Source organism: Miniopterus schreibersii (genome assembly GCF_964146895.1).
Source record: "Miniopterus schreibersii genome assembly, chromosome: 15".
Classification (NCBI taxonomy): Eukaryota; Metazoa; Chordata; class Mammalia; order Chiroptera; family Miniopteridae; genus Miniopterus; species Miniopterus schreibersii.
In genome coordinates, this window is record NC_138115.1 from 7158729 (window position 1) to 7183178 (window position 24450).

The window sequence follows — 24450 nt, forward strand, 5'->3', positions numbered from 1 at the left end:
ATATGGAGAAGACATAAGGTCATTTCAGAGATGACAGATGTGAAGGTGGGAGGGGTCAAAGTCAGCTAATGATGGAAAAAGGTCAAGGAAGAGCCTTAACCAAACAAGTACGTGAAGGCTTGCCGCAGAAGGTACCTGCTGTGTGCGCATGTGTGTTTAGTGTAACTGCCTATCAATTATATCTATGTGGAGTCGAACCTTGAACAATGAGGGGGTTAGGGGTGCCGACCCTCCCCACCCCTGTGCTGTCCAAAGTCCATGTGTAATTTTTGACTCTCCAAAAACTTAACTACTAATAGCCTACTCTTGACTGGAAGTCTTACCAATTGCATAAACGTCTGATTAACACATACTTTGTATGTTATATGTATAATGCAACATTACATATAATATTATATATGTATGTATGTAATACATATATTCTTACAATAAAGTAAGCTAGAGAAAAGAAAATGTTATTAAGATCATAAGGAAGAGAAGATACCTTTACAGTACTATACTATATAATTTTACATCATCTGATTACAAGATGAATTGTCAGTACCTACATCAACACTGTCTTTTATGCTACAAAACACTATAGATATTATACGTGTTACTAACATTAGACATCAAAAATGAAAAAAATAAGCCCTGGCCTGGAGTGGCTAGTTGGAGCATCACCCTGGGCACTGAAGGATCACAGGTTCGATTCCCATCTGGGCACATGCCCTGGTTGCAGATTTGATCCCCAGTCAGGGCGAGTGCAGGACACAGCTGATTAATGTTTCTCACATCAATTTTTCTTTCTCTTTCTCTTTCTCTCTCTCAAACTGATGGAGGCATGTCCTCGGGTGAGGTTAAAAAAAAAAAAAGATGAAGGAAAGAAATTACAAACGCCCTGGTCAGCGTGGCTCAGCTGGTTGGGCGTTGGCCTGTGCACTGGGAGGTTCCCAGTTCGATTCCCAGTCGAAGGCACATGCCCAGTTGTGGAGGGGGCGTGTGGGAGGCAGCCGATGGATGTTGTGCTCTCACATCAATGTTTCTCTCTCCCCATCTTCCTTCCTCTCTCTCTAAAAGTCAATAAACTATTCTTTTAAAAAAATGAAAAAATACTATAAAAAAGAAATTCATATTTATTTACAGATATCAATAATGAAGCAGCAGCAATATGATTGTTTTATGGTAGCCTAGTGTAATAGATACCATTGCTTCACGGTAGTAAGGAAGTCTCTAAAAAATTTTGAACAAATCCTCATAGACATAGTAGACCTGCACAGTTCAAAACCTGTGTTGTTCAAGGGTCAACTGTATATATTATGTATGCAGAAATGATATATGTGTGTGTGTATGTGTTTAAAATATTTAAAACCTGCCCTGGCTGGGTAGCTCAGTTGGTTAGAGTGTCATCCACATATGCCGAAGTTTTGGGTTTGATCTCTGGTCAGGGCACATACAAGTATCAACCCAATAAATGCATAAATAAATGGAAAAATAAATTGATCTCTCTATCCCCCCTTTCTCTAAAAAACAAACAAAACCAATAAATAAATTCCAAAAATAAAAATAAAATTTTAAAACCTATTCCACTCCTTGGGTATATACTCAGAATAATTGAAAACCAATGTTCAAACAAAAACTTGTACCTGAATGTTCATGGCAGCACATTATTGACAGCAGCCAAAAAGGTGGAAGCAACCCAGATGTTTGCCAGCTGCTGCATGAATAAACAATGTGGTATATTCACATAAGAGAATATTATTCAGCCATGAAAAGGAAGGAGGTATTACATACTACAGAAAACTACATATTGCCACATAAATGGACCTTGACAACATTACACTAAGTGAAAGAAGCCAGACGCAAAAGGCCACCTAGTGTACGGTTTCACTGATACGAAATGTCCAGCAAAGGCAAATCTGAAGTAGTTGCCAGGCGTTGTGGGGAGACGGGAATAGGAGTGAATGCTTAGTGGGTGTGGGGTTTTCATTTGAGGTGATGAAGATGTTTGGGAACTAGATAGCGGTGGTGGCTGTACAGCACTGGCAATGTACTAAATGCCACTGAACCGTACAGCCTAAAATGGTTCAAATGGTGAAATGTGTGTTTTTATATTTTACCACTATAAAAATGTGCATTCAAAATCTTTTGCTTTAAAAATGGGAACAAAAATTCCTGGATTTCCTTTTTATTTTTATAAAAGAGCATTCTAACGAGATAGTTAATGGCAATATTTTGGATAGCTAAAGGTAATGTCCTGGTGCGGGGCCCAGTTTCTCCTTGGGAAGAAGGAAATGCGAGTAGACATTTGCTGCACATATCTCCCTTCCAGGCCCCGTGTGAAGTGCTGACCTAGGTTATCAAATTTAAACGATCACAGCGGCCTTTGTTGTGGGGCGTTTTCTCCATGTTACAGATTCAGAGGTTGAGGTGCAGGTGGTCCTGGAACCTGGCCAGTGGCTCACAGGAAGAGGTGCTGTCCCTGTGAGTGCCGGGTCCTCGGATGTTCCCCTCCGTGGGGACAGTTCCCCCTTCTCCTTGCTCACTCGTGGGTGGGGACCTCGGGCCCTGGCCCCGGCCTCCACGGCGTGTGCATTGGATCTGGTCTGTGAATGGACAGGACCCTCCGCCACGTAAAGCAGCGCCACGTTTCATGACTGTTGGGGCACTTTGAAAAAATCAGTTTTGTTTTGAGGGAACAGGTGCATTTCATGTCATGAGATGAATCTGTATCAGTTGATGTAGAGTGAGGAGAAAGTGTGGTATTTCTGTTAGTTTTTGAAAGTCTCTTTCAAGCCACCTTTTTCAAGGTGTGTCAGTCCCTCTGTGACATGAAGGGAAAGGAGGACCATATAAGCAGTTTGGGATTAATTTATGGTTCTCTTCAACCAAAAAAAAGCAGTCTGTTAAAATTATTTTGTGTAACGATCAACCCTCCCCACTTTCTGTAAAATTTCCAGTGGCTACTTACAGCCGCTCAGCTTTGAAAACAGCATTGCAGATGTGGGCCGAGGGCCTTGGTGGCACCGCGCAGGCACCTCGCGGGGACCGGGGCTCGGCCTCCTGGAGCGGAGGCTGCCGGTGCGGCCACCCTGGCTGCTTCTCCCGAGTTCAGCCTAAAGGCGGCTGTTGGAGAAGTCTAGAAAATGACCCGGGGAAGGGGAGAGTGCCTGAATGGTGGCCTTCCTGCAATGCCTACAGTGACCATTCTCAATGGTTAGAGCCTGCGCTCAGCTTTAGGATTGTGTTTTAGGCCTCGAATGAAGAGCTTGATACTTTTTCCCCTCGCTTATTCCTGCCTGCTGGTGGCCTTTGGAAGTTCCAGGGCTTAATGCTAATGATCAACGACAAAGCTGGGAGCTAACAGCTGTGGGTTTGATGGCCATTTAATTTTTTAACCTTTAGAGGATTGTGGGAATATTAATAGCCCAATTTTCCATCTTGACAGTTGAGGGAGCACTCCCATCACACATTGAAAGACCCAGGTCTATAAAAGGAAGTCTAGAGATTCCCCTCTTGGCTGTTCTCATATTTATTTACAACAGTGAAAAGATGGGTCAAAGTCAGGGTCCTGAGTGTGAACAGGAAATTAGGCTCTCCGGTTGGTGAGCGATTGCAGGTATGTGCACTGTGTTATTAGAATAATTGAACTGTGTTTTCATAAAGAGGATGGTTTCATTATCAAATTCTTGTTTTAATACTGTCATAATAGCAGCTGGAGCACATACGAACGCATTTGCATGCAGATAGGAATCCTGGACAGCTTGGTGGCGTAATTACTGCCTAACACACGTTGCTAGTAGGAGCTGGAGCTTTTACTAGAGGTGTGCTCCTGGGACCCATCTCCCTGACTTTGTTAAGTTTAAAATGATATACAAGCAAGAAGTAGCCATTTCAGTGACGCCCCATTTGTTTTACAGGCAATAACTTCCCAAGTTACCTTAATGTGTGCAGCCATTTTAGCAAAATATAGCAATGATCTCAACACCTTCACAGTTAGCTGCACGTCAAGGAGGGCAGGGAAAATAGAAGAGAAGCCATCAAATACCCCATTGTGTTGCTGGAGTGCAGAACACAATGGATAATAACTTACAGGTCTACTTAATTAGGATAATGTGAGTTATGATGAAAACAGAGGATAAGATTAGTTCTTTGAGAAACTAATTATGTGCAACAAAAGATTCTTTGTTGCTTTTGCAAAGATTAGGAAATCTTTTTTCTGTACACATTTTGTCATTCCCTCCCCACCCCCGTGCCCTGGCTGTGACTTGGTAAAGTCACAGAAGTCCCCAGGGAAGCGAGCCTGGTGAGGACGGCTTCTTCACGCCCTGACCTCATTCCCTTCTGGCCCAGCCAACTGTGAAACGGAAGCATGTCTGTTCCCATCACTTACACTAGGCGCAGGGGCTGAGCCTAATAGGTGCTCAGTAAACCTTTGTGTCGGGAAGAAGCCGGCTATCATTGTGCCTGAGGACACTAAGAATCAGGCACATTCTGTGTATTAGTGATTAGATCATTGTTTTGTTCTTCTGCTTTCTCAATAACTTCTACACATCAGAGTTCCTTTGTGTCTGTGATTGGAATACTCCATGTCATTCAGCTCAAAAGATAATACAGTGGAGCGAATAGACTTGTTCCAGACAGTAGTCCTGTTTTAAGTTAAGATGTCATTGTTTTTTTACCTTCTGAGAAGCTCTTTTAGTGGATTGAAACCTCACGGTTCTAAACTTCGTATTTACATTTCTCAGGTTACTGTTGATTCCTCAGTGACAATGAAATATTTGGGTATCATGACTTCATCTTAGTTCTCTGGATTTTCAAAGCATTTGCAGCGCCAGCTGACGGTTCTGTGCAGAGGACCTCGGGGCAGCAGGTAGTGTGCTTGCTCCTAAGTGCTTTGAGGGGAAGAGGGAGCAGACGACCAACCAAGGGTTGATGGGGTTTGTGAGGATGTGGATTGGAGCTGCTGATTTGAGGATGGTGTCTGTCCAGCACATTTGGAGTTTCCGCTGAAAGGTTGTCCACAAATGAGACAGCTGTGCCATCAGCGCGGAGGGATGGCTGCGTCTGGGGAACTTGCCAGCTGAGGGTATGAGCTGGAAAGGGACCATGGACTCGTTATAGGGAGATGAGAATTTCCATCTGAGCCTAGAGATGCAGCTCTAAGTAGATGTTTAAAGTGACGGCTGAGGGAGGGAGGTTGGGGCTGAGGGGAGAGGAAACCATTTCTAGCAAACAGCACAAGCGAACCTCTGCTTTCAAGTAATTGTTTGGAAGACAGACGTGAGGCTGCACCTCCAGGACCTGTGGGTGGGAGGGCTTGGTCTAAAGGGCACAGTGGGCAGGTTTGATGGGCTGGGCTGGGAGCTTTGCCAGTTTTCCCATTACATTTTCTGGATCACTGCCCGAACCTGTGGGCGAGGGCCGGCCACGGAGCTGAGCGACCTAGCGGCCGAGGGGCCTCAAGGAACTCCGCGTGGCCCGGCTTTCCAGATACTCTCCTGTCGTCAGCTGTGGCCCGGCTCAGTGTGGTTCCGCAGTGAGGACTGCACACTCGGGTGTCGCTCCCGTTTTCACCCTCGGGACGGGCCGGCCGGGAGGGCAGGGCGCGTGGGGCGGGCTGCGTTCGCTCAGTTTGCGTCCCTGTCGTGCGGGGTCCCATCCCATTCCGGCCTGGCCACCACGCAACCGAATGATGCGCTCGGACCTCTCAGCGTTTGCCCAGGAAAGTGGACAGAAAAACAGCTGATGCCGGTCGCTTTCCTATTCACAAAAACGGAGCAAAGAACTGGAGACTAACATTAGTCCCGTCCCAGGAGGTGCCAAGCTCTGTGCTAAAGCAGCTGTTTCATCCCCGGGAACTCCGAGCAGCTTTATGAGCTGCTGGTTAGAATGAGGACTTCGTCTTACCTGGGGCCCCTCGAGTTCCTTCTGGAACCTCTAAGAGAGTCCATTGCTTCCGATAGAAAGCAGCAGATCTCTCCCGCTGGATGGTATCATCTATTTTCACTGCATCCCACGCTGTGGGTCTGAGAGTGCGGATGAAAACTTTAACTGCGGAAGGCCGCTGTGGAATAGCCAGCGCTCCTCTTCCCTCCCTTTGTCTCCCTGGTCTTCCCTGCCTTCTCCCCTCCTTGCCTTCGCCCCTTTTCTCATCCGCACCTTCCTTCCTCCGGGCCCACTGAGCATGTTGTGCTTTGTAGCAGCCACTGTAGGAACTTGCGGGCTTGTTTCATGTGATTTTGAAATTTGATTTGTCGGTGCCAGGATTAAGAGGATGCTGCCGACTTTTCTGTGGTGAGATCTCCCAGAATGTGCACTCTGGAAATATCTATGCTTGTTATCTCGAATGACACAAAATTGTGGAAGGGGTATTTTAGCCCCTGTGGCTAATTTACGTTTGCATTTTAGTTCTGGCCACTATTTGCAGCTCTTGCCAACACTGAAATAACTCTTTCTTAGAATCGTTACGCGGTTGAGTCCTGACTTACAAACGAGTCCATTTCCAAGCACATAGGAAAACAAAATTGCTTAAGGTCAGGGTTTCTGTGTGCGGTGTCTGACACTCCAGGGGGCAAGGTCATCGCTTGAGATGCAGCTGCAGCAGAGATGGGTGGGGGAGCAGCCTCTCACCTCCTGGTCACTGGGGACAGAAGTTCATTTTAATGGAGAAACAGCAGAACTTTTTTTTTAAAAATATGTTTTTATCGATTTATTTATTTTTTTTAGAGAGAAAGAATGGGAGAGGGAGAGAGATGGAAAACATCAATGAGAGAGAAACATCTATTGGCTGCCTCCTGAACGCCCCCTGCTGGGGACCAAGCCTGCAACCCAGGCATGTGCCCCGACCAGAGTCTAACCTGCAACCTCCCGGTGCGAGGAAGGGCGCTCAACCACTGAGCCTCACCGGCCAGGGCAGCAGGACTCTTTACCTCGCTTTTCTACCTTGGGTCCTTTCTTTTCTTTTCCCTCCCTCCTCATTTTCTGACGGCATTCATGAAGTTGGCACACGTTGAATGGTGTTTATATTGATTGCCCTCTAACCCTTCCTTGGGCCTTCGCAATGGAGGAAGTGGAGCATTGTCTCATTAAACACGCAGAGCATCTGAAGGAGATTTTTCTACTCTTGAGATAAAATCGCGGGCATGCATTGGATCAGTAACAATCTGTTTAGTGACTACGATGGGCTGTCATACGTTCTGAGTGACTGCATGTACCTGAATAATTGATTGTGGTCTGAAAGACACTACTAGAGCCCAGCTGGCGTGGCTCAGTGGTTGAGCATCCACCTATGAACCGGGAGGTCACGGTTGGATTCCCAGTCAGGGCACATGCCCGGGTTGTGGGCTCGATCCCCAATAGGGGGCGTGCAGGAGGCAGCCGATCAATGATTCTCTCTCATCGTTGATATTTCTATGTCTCTCCCTCTCCCTTGTTGTTTCTGAAATCAATAAAAACATATTTTTTTAAAAAGACTCTATTAGAAATGATACGTGTGCCCAGACCCTGTAGTTAGTCCCCAGGGATATACAAGCTGGTTGAAACGAGTAAACAGGCCTTTCAGCGGAGAGCAGTAAGTCCTGTGGGGTGGGGAAGGAGTGGATGCTATGGGAGCCTGTAGTGTTGATACCCAGCCCAGCCTTTGTGTATCTATCAGGCAAGGTTTCCTGAAAGAAGTAATGTCTACGCTGAGCCTAAAGCCAAAACAACATATGGGAGTCCGGCAGGAGTTGGTGGCATAGTGTTTCTGATAGAGGAGTAACAGGTGTAAGGTCTTCAAGTGTAGACAGTCATGGCAGGGGCCACATTGAGCTAAATTAGCCATGACTTCTCTGCCTTTGGAGCACTTACTTGAGAGGGGTGTGCAGGGAGCCAGGGATACCAGAATTGGGGTCTCATTGCTGACAGGTATGACTGGGTTAGAAAGCAGATCATGGAGAAACTTTCAAGAAGGCTACAGGATTTTGGTTTCCTCTTGCAGCTTTGGAACGCCATTGGAGGGCTTCAAACTGGAATGATGTAATTAGGTTTGTATTTGCTGCTGTTGTCTCCTGGGTCTAGAAAGCGTGCCCTGCCTCATAAATCATTGCAAGATTTCGTCCTAATCTTGGCCTTATGTGGGGGAGAAAATAAGAACAGGAATCTTTTCTTGATTCTAAAAACGAGTAAACTGCCTATGGGATTAAGGAAAATGGTACTCAAAGCCCGTGTTGTTTCCCAGAGTGTACACCAGGGAACACTAGTTCTGTGAAGTGCTCAGTGCAGAAAGATTTGGATCAATGCAGCGTAGTTTATCCTTTGTGGAAACTCAGTATCAGCACAATAAGGACTTCGAAGGAGTCTTACAGTAGAGAGTTTAATTGGATTAAACCTAGTGCTTTCCAAAAGTATTTGACTCTGATCTCTTTCTGGCTGAAAATACGTTAACATTTGCAGGCATGTTGTGGGAGAAAGCAGCACCGTTGTGGGAGTGGAGGGATGAGACTGGTGGATTTTGTCTTCTGTGATAGAATGTTCTCTTCATTACTGCCTCTCTGTAGCAATAAAGGGGGCTCGGGAGCTCATTGCTATCTTAAGCTTATGTAGCTATAAAGAAGAGTGATGGACATGGTAGAGGAACGCATCCCAGATACATTAAATTATATTGAAATAAGCAAGTTTAATAGCCAATACAAGTTTTTTAAAATAACGAAATTCTCGTTTATGCTTCAGCAGATAAATGGTGGCTTTTTTTTTTTTTTTTTGGTAAAAATGATGTTTCATGACTGCTAGTTTGTAATGACTTTCTCATGCGTTTCAGCGTTTTCGTAGTTTAAAATGAAAACTTGACTCTTTATAATGCTTTTGTGCTTTAAATTACTCATTAACATATGGTAAGGAATATAACATTTGTCATAATCTAACAACCTCCAAATACAAGCCAAATGACTCAGGAACTCAGGTATGTGTATTTCCATTAGAATTTAAATTTTCATTGTTCATGAATATTCATTGTACTTTGTATTTACTCAGTAATACAGGCCTCAAGTCAATATTTTCTGAAATCTGTATTTCACAAACTAATGGCATGTTGGCATACATATTTAAATATTTATTAAACCAATTCTAAACATCTGTTGTACTTGCTCCTAAATTGTGGGATATTGATATTTTTTAAGCAGCGTTCCTTTTCAACATCCTCCCAACGATGTATCTTGAAGGCTGGTTGTTTGATAGCGAGGTTTTCTGTTTTGTTATAGCTGTTAGGTCAGAATTGTATCTCTTCCGGTTAAATGCTGCAGAAGGATGTCTGCTGTTAAACCAGCTCTCTGCTTAGTGTAACCTCTGTGACAGAGTGGAAGTGGATGTGTGGCTCAGTGACCTGTTAGCAAGCCCAGCTTGGTCAAGTAGTGAAGCGATCCTTCTGCTCGAATCTCTCCCACTCTGCGGGCCAGGTTGCGTCTCCTACCTAGGGTTTTGTAATGGAGTGTACACTAATTTTCTGCAGCAAGATTTTGATGGAGTGATAAAATTATGTTCTTTCTTTTATGAATTTACAAAGTCTCATAAGCTGGTGTCATTATAGTTAGATTTCCACTGAGTTGACTAAAATCTTAGTCAAAATAGACATGATGGTCTTAAAATTAGAGGAAGGTGTGCTGAGAGTTGGGCCTGGTCAGCTCCTTTCATTCCCACCGCGCTTCCCGTCAGCAGGGGCTTCTGGAAGGCAGTTTGGCACCTCGCCTTACATCTTGAACGCTGCTCTTGCTTAGGAGGTGGGCCGTCGCCTGTGCTTGTTGACTTCCCTGGGACTAATTCTTTTTGCATCTGGGCTCTTAATGTGATGAAAAGCAGGGAGTCCTGCCACAGAAGCTTCCATTTTGAATATATTCAGTGCTATAGAGCCCTTTTTAAAATGGTGAAAAATTGGTGCTTTTGCTTACTCACTGTTTGTTTTAAAGAATACTCATTACATATCAGTGACGGGCAAAACATTTTACACACATTATCTCAGTGTAACCTCACCATATCTCAAGGAGCCAGACATGCTACACACATGTATTTTACATGCATTGTCTCAGTGTAACCTCACCGTGTCTCAAGGAACCAGGCCCTCTTTTGAATTCTATTTACAGAAGAGGGAACTGAAGTTCAGAAATATCAATTAATTTGCCCAGGGTTAAGTAGTGACCCTAATCTTTCTGACTCCAAAGCCCAAGTTCTTAACCATATTAATAGAATGTGTCCCTGATTAGTGCTTAGGAATTTCTCTTTTCCCTGCGGCTGGCCAGACCCCCATGAATTCGGTTTGGGTTATCTGTCACTGTGTCACAAACCACCCCAGCACTTGCTGGCCTAAAACAGTAACACACTGATCCTGTTCACACATCTGCAGTCAGGCCAGGGCTCGGGGCGGTAGCTCGTGTCTGCTGCACCAAGTAGACTGGCTGGTTCCAGCTCAAGGGTCCACTTCGAAGGCCAGGCGCTGCCTGAGGGCACATCTGGGACTGGTGGGGGAGCCTCAGTTCCACCCCATGTGAGTCTCTGCACCCCCCCCCCCCCGTCACGCTCCAACAGCAGCTGTTCTGACGCCAAATCAGAGGCTGCAAGGATCCTGGCCTTGGAGATAAGTCTCTCCCTCTGTATTCTCTTGGTCAGGCACGTCCAAGGGGCTCCATGATTTAATGGGAGGGGTCAGTGGCTCATTGACACTATCACGGCTGTTACTTCAGGTTCTATACCTTCTCGTAACTACTGGCCCTCTTTCTACGGTGCATTACGGAGTTTATTCCCAGCCCAGCATGTGCAGTCACCTCTTCAGAATCAGTCGGTGAAATCTCATGACACTTCTGGTGGAAACCCTTCAGTGCCTCTCCATCTTCCCCGCAGTGAAACCTGAAGTCCTGTGACTGGCATCCCCCTTTGTTATCAAGTCTCCATCGTCTCTCTGATCTAAAGTTTACTCTGACCCCCCTTCTGCTCCTTGCTGTGACCCTACCCCAGGCGCATCCCTGCCTCCGGGCACTGCCCCTGTGCTGTGCGGTGCTGTGCCTGGGACACTCGTGGGTTTTCTGCATGTTTTCCCTTCTCAGTGAGGCGTCCCCTGACCACAGAGAATTCTAATTCCACTTCCATCGCCCACAGTTCCCTATCACTTTGCTTTTTCTCCTTTACACTACATGACATATCACATATTTATAAGCTTATTTATTGTGTGTCTCCTCCCATTAGAATATAATCTCCACAAGGACAGAAACTTTGGTGGTTTTTTTCTTTTCTTGGTTCTGCTGTCTCCCCAGCACCTTGAACAGTTCCTGCCACATAGTAGTAGTAGGTATTTAGTAAATATTCTTTGGCCCGACCGGGCGTGGCTCAGCGGTTGAGCATCGACCTAGGATCCAGGAGATCGGGGTTCAATTCCCGGTCAGGGCACATGCCCGGGTTGTGGGCTAGGTAGCCGATCAATGACTCTCTCATCATTGATGTTTCTCTCTCTCTCTCTCCCCCTCCTTTCCTCTCTCTGAAATCAACAAAGATATGTTTTTTTAAAATATATATATATTCTTTGAATGCATGGAGGAACTTGGTTTCAACACAGGTTTTAATTTTTCATGGCACTAATGCTTATGAAGTATTTTAATTTATGACCATAACTTAGTCTCATAATGCTGTGGGGACATCATATCTGGCCTAACAAAAAGATTTAAGATTAGGTCACACTGAGGAGTTCTGGGGTGAGATCACTCTAATTCCCATCTCCTCCTATGTTTTCTTTCTGGGAACATTTTCCGTCAATAAGTAATTGTGCAACTATTGCATGTGGGCTGTGCTAGTAACAAATTGAAACTGTGCTCCTGGTTATGATAAGATTTCAGGGAAAAAGAATATTAAAATGCTTGCACAGTGTCTGACATATAGTAAGTACTTAATACCAAGGGCAAGAAGCTGCTGCTGATAAATTTTGGGATTTTTATCATTCCAGTCCCTCAACCCCATGTAAAGATTTCTGAACTGTGCCTCAGTTAGTACTTCTTTTGCCAGTAAGTTTGGTGATTTCTCCTCACTCCCATTCTCAGGATCTGTGTAACCTGAGGCACATGCGTGGCAGGTGTGCTATAATAGTTATAAAAAGAAGCACTGCTTTCTCCTTACAAAGTATTGGCTCACAGTTAAGCATGGATTGCAATGAAGCCTGCAGTGGTTGGTGACATTCGGGGACTGGGACTTTCCCTGAGACTCCAGGACCTCACCCCTGGGCCTGGCATCGGACCCCTCGCTGCCGACAGTGTTCAGTCCTGGCTGGTGGGGCTGCTTGCCGTCCTGGTGTCCTCGGTGGGGTCTGAGGTTTCTGCAGCATGCACTTTTTACATCTGAGGAGAAAAATGAGAGATTAAGTGTTAATAGTTTTAAAGTTGGCCACTTTGACCCAAAATTTGATCAGTCCTTATGTTGTGAATTTTTTATTTTCTGCTGCTGTTTATTTTGGTGTAAATGTCATAAATTGGTTTGAAAACCAATTATTTTCTCTTAAACTTCTCATTTCCTGTTTTACCTATATAAAATCAACAATTTCTTCTACAAAATTCTGTGAACTCACTACTTTAAAAATGAATAGCTTTACTCTGTTATTATTCGTTTCAAATGTAACGCGTATTACATACTGAGATAAGAGAAGCTTTCTGGGTTTCTCAGCTGGCTCATTGCAATCACTGGCCCTGACCGGGTGGCTCAGGGGGTAGAGCGCCCTCCAATACGCCAGGTTTCAGGTTTGACCCCGGTGAGGCACATACAGGAATCAACAATGATGCTTAAAGAAGTGGAACAACAAATCTCTCTTTCTCATAAATCAATCAATAAAATTTTTTTAAAAATAACTGCCCTTTTGTTTTTGTTTCTTTGTGATTTTGGTTTGTCTCGAGAAGTCAAGCCTGTGGCCAGCCTTAGTGGCAGGCTCTGGATTCAGAAACGACTATGACTCTTTGTTCCCCTTTGGGCAAAAATGTGGGTTTCTCAGGAGACGTGAGTGTAACTGCTGGGTAAATAGGTTAAGAGGCAGGTACCTGGTGAAAACTGTTGCAGGAGCTCCAGGATTATCTGTCACATCACCTGCTGACAGGGCGCTGACGGCAGGCAGACCCCACGCCAAGTCCAGGACATGAAGATTTTCTCTCCCCTCTCCTTGCCCTTCATCAGCAGGCGCTGTTGACAGGGACGACAAATTAGATGAAACCCAGGAGAGAGAACCAGTGAGCACTGTGTGAAGGATATTTAATTAATATATATCAAATAAAGCAAAACAAAAATAAAACTACTCAATTTTTTTCTTTTAAGAATAGTTTCATATGTCACAACTGAGATGGCGTTGGCTTTTAAAGAATTGATCTTGAAATTTTTGTCTCCAATGAAAAGTCATTGATTCGAGCCCATCCCCCACACCCAAAGGTGGTGGGTTCGATCCCTGGTCAGAGTTCATACATGAGGCAGCCGATGGACGTTTCCCTCCTCATATCGATGTTTCTCTCTTCCTCTCTCTCTGAAATCAAACATATCCTCAGGTGAGGATTAAAGAAAAAACTCACTGATTTGATTCTTGATTTGATTTTATCTGGACTCACATTAGGCCCAGTTTGTTTAGATGACAAGCACATAATTTGCATTTTGGGTTGAGAATTCTGGAGGCTTAAACCGATGCGACCATCATAGAAGGCAGTGAACTCACCCGACATCTCTGAAGTAGGCTTGTTTGAAAGTGCCAGTTTCTGTTAAGTAAAGGCATAGAATAATTATTGTTTTACATAATAATTTTTCTTAGTAACATAACAATAAAGATTTCCACTTGATTTCATATTTTAAAAACTGACCACTCATCTTCTAATAATACATTTGGTATTTCATATAGTATTCTAATGAAATAATGTTTTAAATGTGAATGTGGGTGAAGACCAGGTTTTTAATTTATCTCACCAGCACAGGCTTCTACTCATTGCTGTTCTCGTTTTCCAAGCATTAGTAATTTTCTATAATTTCACCTCTGAAAGCTACCTAATTTGGCTTAACAGTCAAGTGAAAAATAATAATTTATAATACTCATCTATCTAGAAAGTGTAGTCTATAACATAAAATGAACCAGAGCTGTGGCAAGAGAAATACTACATAATGAGAGATTATAATTGCTCATTGAGAAGTGAACTCACTGAAATGAAAGCAATAGCAGTTAATCAGCAGGTCTATGTCATGTTGCAGTTGCTCCAAGTTCATACTTTTTTGGATTCTGACTTACAGTTACAGAGATATTTGGCAACCAGTAGGTAAGATCATGGATAGTCCCAGGGTGGAGGGAAGCCAGGCGATAATTCAGTTTTCTGGGAATCTGCTGCTGTCATCATTTGAGGGGGGAGCATAAGTGGCTTATGTACAGTCTAGTCTCAGAAGTGAATTCAGCTGCCTGGGAACCAACTCACCCTTAAGTGATGCTCAGATACTCAAGTTTTGGTCTTTGCTCATAAAATACATTTTGGATATTAGAATTTTGGGTGCAAGTAAAGCTTTTTCAAGGTGAACGCTGATATTAAAAAAGGAAAAAGCACATGTTTAAAAATGGAAAGAAATATCCAGTTTTTATACTTGTCACTCAGTAATCCTTTAACACTATGTGGAACTACATCCTAGAAATGTTACTGTTCCCACTGTTTTCTTATACTATAAAAGCAGATACTCAGTAAGGAAGCATAAGTAATATGTAGTATGTCTTTCATTGGTGTAAGCTGAATATACACCTTATGCAACATTCCCTTTTGTTTGCTTTGACTTGGCGGTACATGCACTTGGTGGGAACCAAAATTAGATCTATGCAGTGCTGAACATTTGGCTGCACGCCTGAAGCCTTCAAGAACTGTCATGCCCAGGTCAACAGAGCCAGTGCCTGTGCTAATCAACACAAACGCCCTTTTTATTGTGCTCGTCTTGACTTCATATTAGATGTAAATTGATTTCTTTTTTTCTATCCAGTCACACAGTGTTTGTTGAATAAGTATGTATCACATCCGTTCCTTTAGAAATTAATTATGAAGAGTCACATGATCACATGAAATTAGAGGACTTGAGGTCCTCAAATTCCACAGACAGTCCTTTTCTTGTAGGTAGATGTTAGTGCTTAATAACAAATAGTCAACTTAGAATCACGCTAATTACAGGATGTGTCGACTTTGTGATTTCTTATCAAACGATAACCCAAACAGTTGTGGTTGGGAGTTGTGTACATTTGTGTGAGAAGCTTTGAAAAATGGTGATTAAGAAAAGAACATTTTGTGAAGGTGGGGGAAAAAAATGCCCCTCTTGGGAGCATTGAATTGGGCATTATATGTAGAAAAGCTTCTTATTATGTTAGCAGTATTATAAGTGATTAATAGCTAGCTTCTTTTCTTTGTTTAACAACTGTTTCCCTTTAATTAAAAGCAGAGTGTGTCCTGGTGGTGATGGCAATGGCCATAAACACTGAATGCATATTATGACTACGCTAAGCATTTTACATGGGTTGTTTTTTACAATCCTATACAACCTTATGAGGCAGGCATTACTACTATTTCCATTTTAGAGATGAGGAACCAATGCTTAAAATGTTCAGCTTGGCTACAGGTTGCACAGTTTGTAAACATCAGAGTTTGAATTTGAACTCCTCAAGTCTGATTTTAGATTCTTATAACAATTTCTCTATACGGCCTTTCTGGAACTCTGGAACCCTGCAATTTTTAGGAAAATAACATGACGTGGTCAGTAATTCCTGTTATTGGCTCATATACTGAACTGGGAGAACATATGGAGGCAGCTACTAAATGGATGAAGAATGAATCATATCATGAACATATTATTCATGGAAATGTAATAGTTTTCTACTAAAGTATGATACCTTTGAAGACAGAGACTTTTTTCTACTTGTCTCTGCATCTCTGTACTTTGATATTATTTTTAACAGCTTTATTGACATATCATGCACATTCCATAAAATTCACCCCTTTAAAGTGCACAGTTCAGTATTTTTATTATATTCCTGGAACAATGCAACCACTGCAACTACCTAATTTTAGAACATACTCATAACCCCCAAGAGAAGCCATGTACCCATTTGCAGTCACTCTTGATTTCTTTACGCTAAAGAAAGAAAGCTGCCAAATATTAGTAACATTCAACATTGGATTCACAAAGTCACCTATTTTATGGAAGCTTGATATTCTCAATTAATTATAGCTTTTCACCAAAATAATCATTTTCGTTCACGTGCTTTTGAAATTATCTGGTTGAAATCATTGGACTTAGTTCATTCAATTTTATACAATCAATTGCTGTCTAACTGGGAGAAAGGAAAAAGGGTCACCTGTGCAAAGGGAGAAAGGCTGGCTGGCCTCGTGCCCGGCTATCACAGGAAGCTGTGGTGCTAGGATACGGCATTGCTGGTTTCCGAATTCCTTTCTGTGCAAAAATGCCTCAAGATAACCCTCCTGAGAAGGTGATTGTTGAAAAGTGTGTCCCTAGTGTTGGAGATTTTTATGCGTTTTTTCCTTGAATGCTGAGTGTTTAAAATGGATCAGTGACGGCTTGAGAATTTTCACTTTCCTGTTTTTAACGAATGCAGGGTTTCCATGAGTCTGTGTTGTGCCAGAGTTCCCTCCCACATGGAAGAGGGAGAGTGGTTAACAGACAGGTTCAGGTTATTACTTGACTTTCCTGTTCAGCAGATTCGGGCCTAACTCACCTCTTTGTTCCAGCCAAGAGGTAGTTAGGCACAGTCCTGGGAGCCCAGCTTCTTCAGCAGCCCTGTCCCTCCTCCGATGAGGACAGGTGGTGACTTACTCTCAGGTGAGAGCTGTAGAGACTCAGCTGTCCCCCTCCCCTCTCCAGTTTGTTCCCCCTATTCCAGTAATTTCTTTGGGTACAGGAGCTTTCGCTACTCTGGCAATAAAATCGTGGGTTCAGATCCTAACTCTGCCACGTACCAGCTGGGTAATACTGGGCAAGTCACCTAACCTCTCCATGCCTGGTTTCTAGTCTGTGAAGCGGGGGTAGTAATGGAACCTACTTTACAGGCTTGTTACGAAGATGAAATGAGGTAACACATATAAAGAATAAATGTTGGCCTAAATATAGATATTTATTATGAACGAAATTTTCAACTGCCTTAAATTTACCAAGGAGTTTGCATCCTTGCACAGACATCCACTGGTTATCTCATAGTCATCCTGTGACATAGCCAGGGCAATGGTTGCCCTTCCCGTCTTACAAATAAGGACATTTGAGTACATCAAGAAGGGATTATTCAGGGTCAGTAGCATCATTAATTTAGTGGCAAAGCTGAAACCGGAACCTGGTTCTTCCTATTCCAGCTCCTTCCTTTTGAGTTGCTGCCTTCATTTCGGGGAGCTGTTTGCCTGCCAGAGGCTTCCACAGGAAAACGTATGCCCTTGTTTTGTATCATAATGTGATTCACTCAGCAGTCATTGGGTGGATCTCCTTGAAAGGTAACATGTTCCACCGTCTTGTAATAACAAAGGACAGCTGGCCTCTAAGAAAAGGATACATGGGCAATTTGAACAGTCCTGTTGAGCCACCTTCAACTTGATAGTGCCCTTGGCTCTGGCACTCAGAGCTGCTTCCTCTCATCCTAAGCCACAGTTGTACCAGGGAAAGTTAGAAAACCAGATCAGATGCTGGCCATCTCTGAATCTGGGGCACTTTTCCGAATCATCAGCACAATGGAGTAAATGCCAAGCAAGCCCTTACCTATTTCTAGTGTCGTGGGTGTGATTGGTTAATGAGATCTCTGTGTCTTCATCACACTGGTCCTACATGCAAGCTGGAGCCTGAGAGGGTCACGATCCCAAGCGTGAGAGTTGTAGCTGGCGTGAAATGATTATCTTTACACACCCGCTGTAAGCAGCTTGGTAGTCTTCCACTGAAGACACACATAATTCCTGAGTATTCCGTGTGACTGCCCAGGACAGGAAGACATGGGCACTGTTTCTGACCTTGGTTATGAGGATTGGTGGCTCGGAGAGAGGGAGGGAACTCCAGTTAGTCAAAGTGGTGTCTCTCAAAAGGATCAATTTGTGTTGCCTGTGTATTAGTCAGGGTTCTCCAGAGAAACAGGAGTAGGAGGGTGTGTGCACAGGCAAGTGTGTGTAGAGAGAGAGAGAGATTGATTGATTGATTGATTGATTACAGGCATTGGCTCACATGGTTATGGAGGCCTAAGGTCCCACAGTCTGCCCTCCACCTACTGGACAAGCAGGAGAGCCAATGGTGTAAGTGGTGGTCTGAGTGCCAAAGCCCAGACCCAGGAGCCAGGCAGCCTGAGGGCAGGAGAGCTTGGGTCTCAGCTCAGGCAGAGAGTGAGTTCACCCTTCCTCTGCGTTCTTGTTCTGTTTAGGCCCCAAAGGCTTGGTTGGTGCCCATCCTCGCCGAGGAGGGCGAACGTCTTTTCTCCGTCGGCTTCATGCTGATGTCTTCAGGAAACTCTCTCACAGACAAACCCAGAAATAATGTTTTACCAGGTAGCCAGGCATCTTTTAACCCGGTCAGGTTGACAGGAAATCGGCCTTCATACCCTGTGCCAGGTCCTTGGAAGTGAGGAAGTGAGTCGCCACTGGGTCGATTGCCGTGTTTGGAGCGTTAAAGACACACGGACGGCTTCAAAGCTTGGCTCTAGCGGCCCTAGGATTAGGCGCCCTTCTTTGTTTCTTTTTATTTTAGTCAGTCATGGCCCTTTTAGTTGCTTTCCCATGTACAGCGAGGCATCAATTCTGATCGGACACAGGCCCAATAGATCCCAAGCTTTTTGCAGACAAGGACCTCACCTTCTCAGCTTTGTTCTGCTAGAAACACAGCACAGCTGGTGTGTGTGTGTGTGTGTGTGTGTGTGTGTGTGTGTGTGATGCTCAGTGACACCAGCTCACAGTTTGAGGCACATTCATTCCTCTGACCATGCTGAGTAACACAGCTGTCACATCTGAGACCAGCAGTATTATAGGCTTCACTGTCTCTCCATTGTCCCCCCTCCGCCTCCCACCCCCAACACCAAGGTTGAGCCACAGAATATTTCCAGCCCTTTCTGTGGCTCCATGACCACCTTGTCCAACTGTCTCCTGTTGTCACATTGAAATTTTTTACACTCTTTAACACCTTCCTATCATCTCTGGGTCTTCTCACATTTAGGTCCTTTGATCGCCCCACCGACAGCTTTCTCGATACCATGTCACATATTGTTTGTTATATAATCACTTGCTTTTATCTTCCCCACAAAAAAATTGAAGCTTTCTCAGAGGAGGGCCTGGGTCTGTCTTGCTCACCCGCCCTCACCTCACACAGCAAGTGGCACATCCATGGCAGGTGCTTTGGGAGGAGTAGTTGGAGTAGGAGTGTAAGCGGGCACTGGGAAGTGGCAGTGCCAAAGACCTTTACTCCTGCCAGGCGCCAGGGTGCTGTCGTCGGAGAATTGCTTAGCAACTGCACATACTGAGTGCTCAGTCAGTAGTAGCTGTTACTGATATTGTTCAGTGTTCCTTAATGAGGAGACGCTTTCCCAACCACACTAGGGCCCAGCCTTGCGCCTCCTCTGTCTTTAGCTCTTCTTTCCTTGAACGCTTTCCTGTCATGCCCCACAGTTATAGACAGTCAGCTCAACCCCTGCCCTTTTGCATTCCTCACCTGAGGATATGTTTCCATTGATTTTAGAGAGAAAGGGAGTAGGGGTGAGTGGGGGGGCGGGGAGACCGATGTGAGAGACAAAAACCAATCAGCTGCCTCCTGTACCCACCCCAAACAGAAATGAGACCCTCGACATTTTGGTGTATGGAGTGAAGATCCCACCAACTGAGCCACACCAGCGAGGGCCAAATCCCCCTTTCCAAGGGTCATGGATGTGAAAGGACACAAGCCAGAAACCAGGGGGACTTGAATGAAACCACAGGTACATTCTCTTAGGAGAAAAGGTCTGTTGGTCTCCTGTCCCCAGTCCCCTGTGGATACTTCATGTTAACTAGCAGTATTAATGACACACAAGATTCAGTAAAAGTGAGTGCATTTTATTAAAAATCCAGGAAGGTGACACGCAGTGCACATGCTAGTCGCACCACACGTGGGCACCTGCTGCCACGTTGAAGCCACCAGAAAAAAGTTGCTCAGGTTTTGAGTCCCTGACATGCATGAGGCTGTGGCCCATATTTGTGGTATATTGTTTCCAAGTCTCGGTTTTGGGAATAATGAGATTTACACCCTCATCTTGATTGCTCAGGCTCCCTAAGAAAAAGGCACCTATTCATGGAGAGTAGCTTACAGCTGCACGTAGGAGGTTTATATTTCTGGGAGAACGAAAAAGGGACAAGATCGTTCATGGGTTGGAGCCCAGGAGTCAGGACTTTCCCTTCAGGGGGAAGAGACTGCCGAGCTTAGGGTGTGTGTTCCCCCCAGTTTTCTTTTCAAGCAGCGAGGAATGAACTAGAACACAGGCAGGAAAACTAGCCAGAGGACAGAAGGCTGCAGCAACTGAAGGCAAAGAATGATGCAGGTTTGGCTTTGGTGATATTTTGCATGAATACAAAATACTAAGTCATAAGCATAGAGGTTCACCTCCAAGAGTGTGGTTGAAATTCACGCCCCTTTCCAAGGCAGCCAAGTCAAGGGCAGATGAGCGTCAGCAGCGTGTCTGTTTCGGGTGCATCGGTGGTGCCAGGTTGGGTGCTCGCACAGGACCCTGAGCTGTAGATATTTTTATTATTTCCATTAAAATATTTTTATCTTAAATTCTTGTTTATTTTTGTTACTTCCATCTTCACTTGTTGGGGAAGAAACTAAGGCCGGGAAAATTTAGTAGTAACCTAAATTGTTCAGAGACCACAGTGATGGAGTTGGACTTTGGAACTAGGTTTTTCCAACTTCACAGCCGAAGCCCCCACTCTGTCCCAGTGTTTTCTCAGGTGTCAGGGCCCGAGCTCACGGTGCTCAGCTCAACCTCAGGAGAATGTGAGGTGACGTTAGGCAGAGATGCATTTAATCCAATATTGAGAAGCCGATTTTCTTTATAACTTAAAAATCCATATAACTGTGTTAAGGAGGCAGCCTCAGTGTGGTACTAATAGGAATCTGACACCCTTCTGATATTTGTCAGTTTCCCTTTGTAATAAAAGAATACAGATCCCAGCTCAGAGCCTCAGGCTCTAGATAAAATGGAGTAGCTTTATTTTATTTTTATTACATTTCTTTTTAGTTACTATTTGTGGCAGGGCGAAACTGATTCTTCACTTGCAGTATTACTAAGTGTTTTCCTTATAAAACAAATTCACCCTTTGGTGTCCAGTTCTGCAGGTGTTTAGAAACGCATAGTCCTTGAACCTCTGCCACGGTCGGGATTCAGCACAGCTGTGCCTCCCCAGTGCCCTCCAGCTGCCGGTTCACAGTCACCTGCAGCCCTCCTGCTGGCAGCCGTGGTTTATCCCCGGATCTCTCAGTGTGTAGCCTTCTGAGCCTGGCTTTTCTTTCCCTTAGCATGTTGAATTTGAGGTTCACCATGTGTGGTGTACAGCTGCTGGTTGCAGAGTGCTCGTTGTAGGGATGCACCACTCGCCAGTCGGAGGACATTTGGTTTCTTTTTTCAGTTTTGAGTGATTATGCATAAAGCCACTATAAACATTTGTCTACGGGATTTTGTGTGAACTTAAAGTTTTCATTTCTCTAGGGGAGATATGTAGGAGTGTGATTTTGGGGTGATATGGTAAATTGGTGTTGAACTTTTTAGACTGCCAAGTTCTTTTACCAGTGGCTGTCCCATTTTGCATCTTTTCCAACAAATACATGGGAGTTCCAGTTACCCCATATTTTTGCCAGCATTTGGTGTTATAAGACTTTTTAAAAATCCCTACTGCTCATGTGGTTCGGCATCGTCCCGTGCATCGCAAGGTTGCCTGTTGGATTCCCGGTCAGGGCACATGCCCGGGCGGTGGGCTCAATCCCTGGTAGGGGGCGTGCAGCAGGCAGCCAGTCAGTGATTCTCTCTCATCATTGATGTTTGTCTCTCTTCTGTCTCCCTTCCTTTCTCTCTAAAAATCAATTTTTAAAAAAACAATACTAATACATGTGTGTCAGTTGAGTATTTCCTTTTTACATTTATATATATGTGTATATATATATGTGTGTGTGTGTGTGTGTGTGTGTGTATATATATATATATATATATATATATTAAAAGCAGCTTGTTTTGAAGGGAAGATATTAAGTAAATACTACTGCTGGTCCTGAGATATGGCAACAATTGTTTGAGTAGGTAACTAAGTGAATGCCATGTTCTACTGTGTCCCATCTCCACCAATACAGGATAAACAGCATGGAGTTGTCCTGGATATCGTACCAGTTTGAAGCAATGCAAGTTGTTTTATTATAGAAAATGATGACCTTGTCTGGCCTGTGTGGCTCAGTGGTTGAGTGCCCACCCATGAACCAAGAGGTCACAGGATTGATTCCTGGTCAGGGCACATGCCCAAGTTGCAGGCTTGATCCCCAGTAGGGGGCCTGCAAGAGGCAGCCGATCAATGTTTCTCATCGATGTTTCTCTCTATCCCTCTCCCTTCCTTCCTCTCTAAAATCAATAAAAACATATTTAAAAAAGAAAATGATGACCTTTTCTTAACATGGAGACAATTGATAACTAATTTTTGAAGTTGTATGGTTAGATTTTGACAAGCAGGACCCAGATTAATGAAACATCAGGAGATATTATTGAGTGTGAGCAATTAAATCTTAGCAGGGTCTTGATTCCTCTATTAGCAACAGTCTGGCCTTGACACAGTTTGGTCAGTTGCCTGCCTGGAAACCCGATGGTGTCGGGAACAGGTCACTGTAGGTGTGACATATCAGCGTCTCACCTCTAGGATATTTTTGTTTCCTCAACTGGATATTTCAAGAGAATTTCTAGAATAAGACGAGAGAGCAGATGAGCTCTGAATCTGGTTTCCTTTCTGTAGCCTTGGTTTGTGGAGTTTGATGACAAGGAAGGTCACTTTCTGATTTCCTCTGCAAGGCTCACTCAAGCCAGGTACGTGACCAGTTTATGAGCCATAAAATGTGCACAGAAGCCAGCAGCCACCGGAGCTTTCCGGGCGGGCTTTGGGGAGCACTGCTAACCTATGCTGAGGCAGCCCTTAGGGTGTAGCTCAGGTGAATTTAAGTTACCATCTGGTGGTGGAAAGGGGTGAAAGCATTCACTACTCTGGTGCAAATCTTGTAGGTATTTTAACACTTAAGAAGGACTCTGTTTAAGTGAGTTTGAGGTTTAAAAACAAAATCGGGCAGAAAAGTAGTAGTACCACCCCGTCTCTCGACCGTTTTTGTAGTATATTCCCACTAATGGCTGTAGGCAGATGTTGACACGGATGCTACCTTCCTGTGGGCTGGGAAACCTTGGGACATATTGTTTGTTTGACTCAATTGGAGCCTATATGTTTTTTCATGCCTCTGAATGGGCGTTATTATTGAAGATATTAAAGTAGGATGCCCAAGAATCAGATCTTTCAGGATTCCTTAAATAATTATTTTATTCAGTTATACAGTGCTAAAACAGTTACATACACATTGGTACACACTGTAGGAGAGGTGTTTAAATAAACAGTCATTTTGTCTCTTCCCATTTCTGAGCCCACCCTCCTGAGGTTACTACTGTTAAAGGTTTAGTATTTTTCTACCCTTGTTAACTGTTTATTAGCTCATAAAATGTTCAGCATCCACAGGGCTTTCTTTTTTATTTTTCATTAAAATGCAGTGACATTTTTACATTTTACTCTATAGCTTGTTTTGTCACTGAGCACCATAGGCATTCCTTCTGGCAACCGCATGTAGATCTCACTATTCTTTACGTAGCGAAAAAAACTTAAGGGTGAACATAGCGCATTTCATTCAATCCTTCCCTTATTCCTGGGCACTCAGATGTTCTGTTTTGGAGGCTGCTTTTGTTTTGGTCTTGTTGCTGTTGTTTTCTGCAAACAATGCTGTGACAGATATCTAAGAAGGATTTTTCTAAGAGACCATAGTCAGTAGGACCCAAATAGAATTTTTAGTACAAAACAGTTAGCCTAGATCATTTTTCAAAGCATATACGAGTTTTTTAAAGGAAGGTTTTCAGGTGTGAGTACAAGATGTCTGCTGTTTGGTGTACGCATGATCCTTGCTATTATTTTGAAAGAAGTGCTTTGGGGGCAATGAACAGACACAGTGCAGTGTGGGCAGGGCAGGTGCTCTTAGGGTTTAGAGCTATGCTGGCTAATCCGCTTGCCCCTAGCCACACGTGGCTCTTTACATTTAAGGTTCTTAAAATTAGTTGCTCAGTCACACTGGCACTTCTCCATTGCCACGCCTGGCTAGCGGCTACCACGTAAGACGCACAGATAGGGACTGTTTCTGTCGTGGCAGAAAGTTCCATTGGACAGCGATGGTTTGGGATGAGGGACCCAAAGT

The 24450-nt window shown here is 44.0% G+C and overlaps 1 protein-coding gene across 16 annotated transcripts in view; it reads left to right on the forward strand.

The window, feature by feature from the left end:
- Window positions 1–24450, forward strand: part of MAGI1 (membrane associated guanylate kinase, WW and PDZ domain containing 1) — a 511189-nt gene that overhangs the window by 374799 nt on the left and 111940 nt on the right. The window lies entirely within an intron of this gene.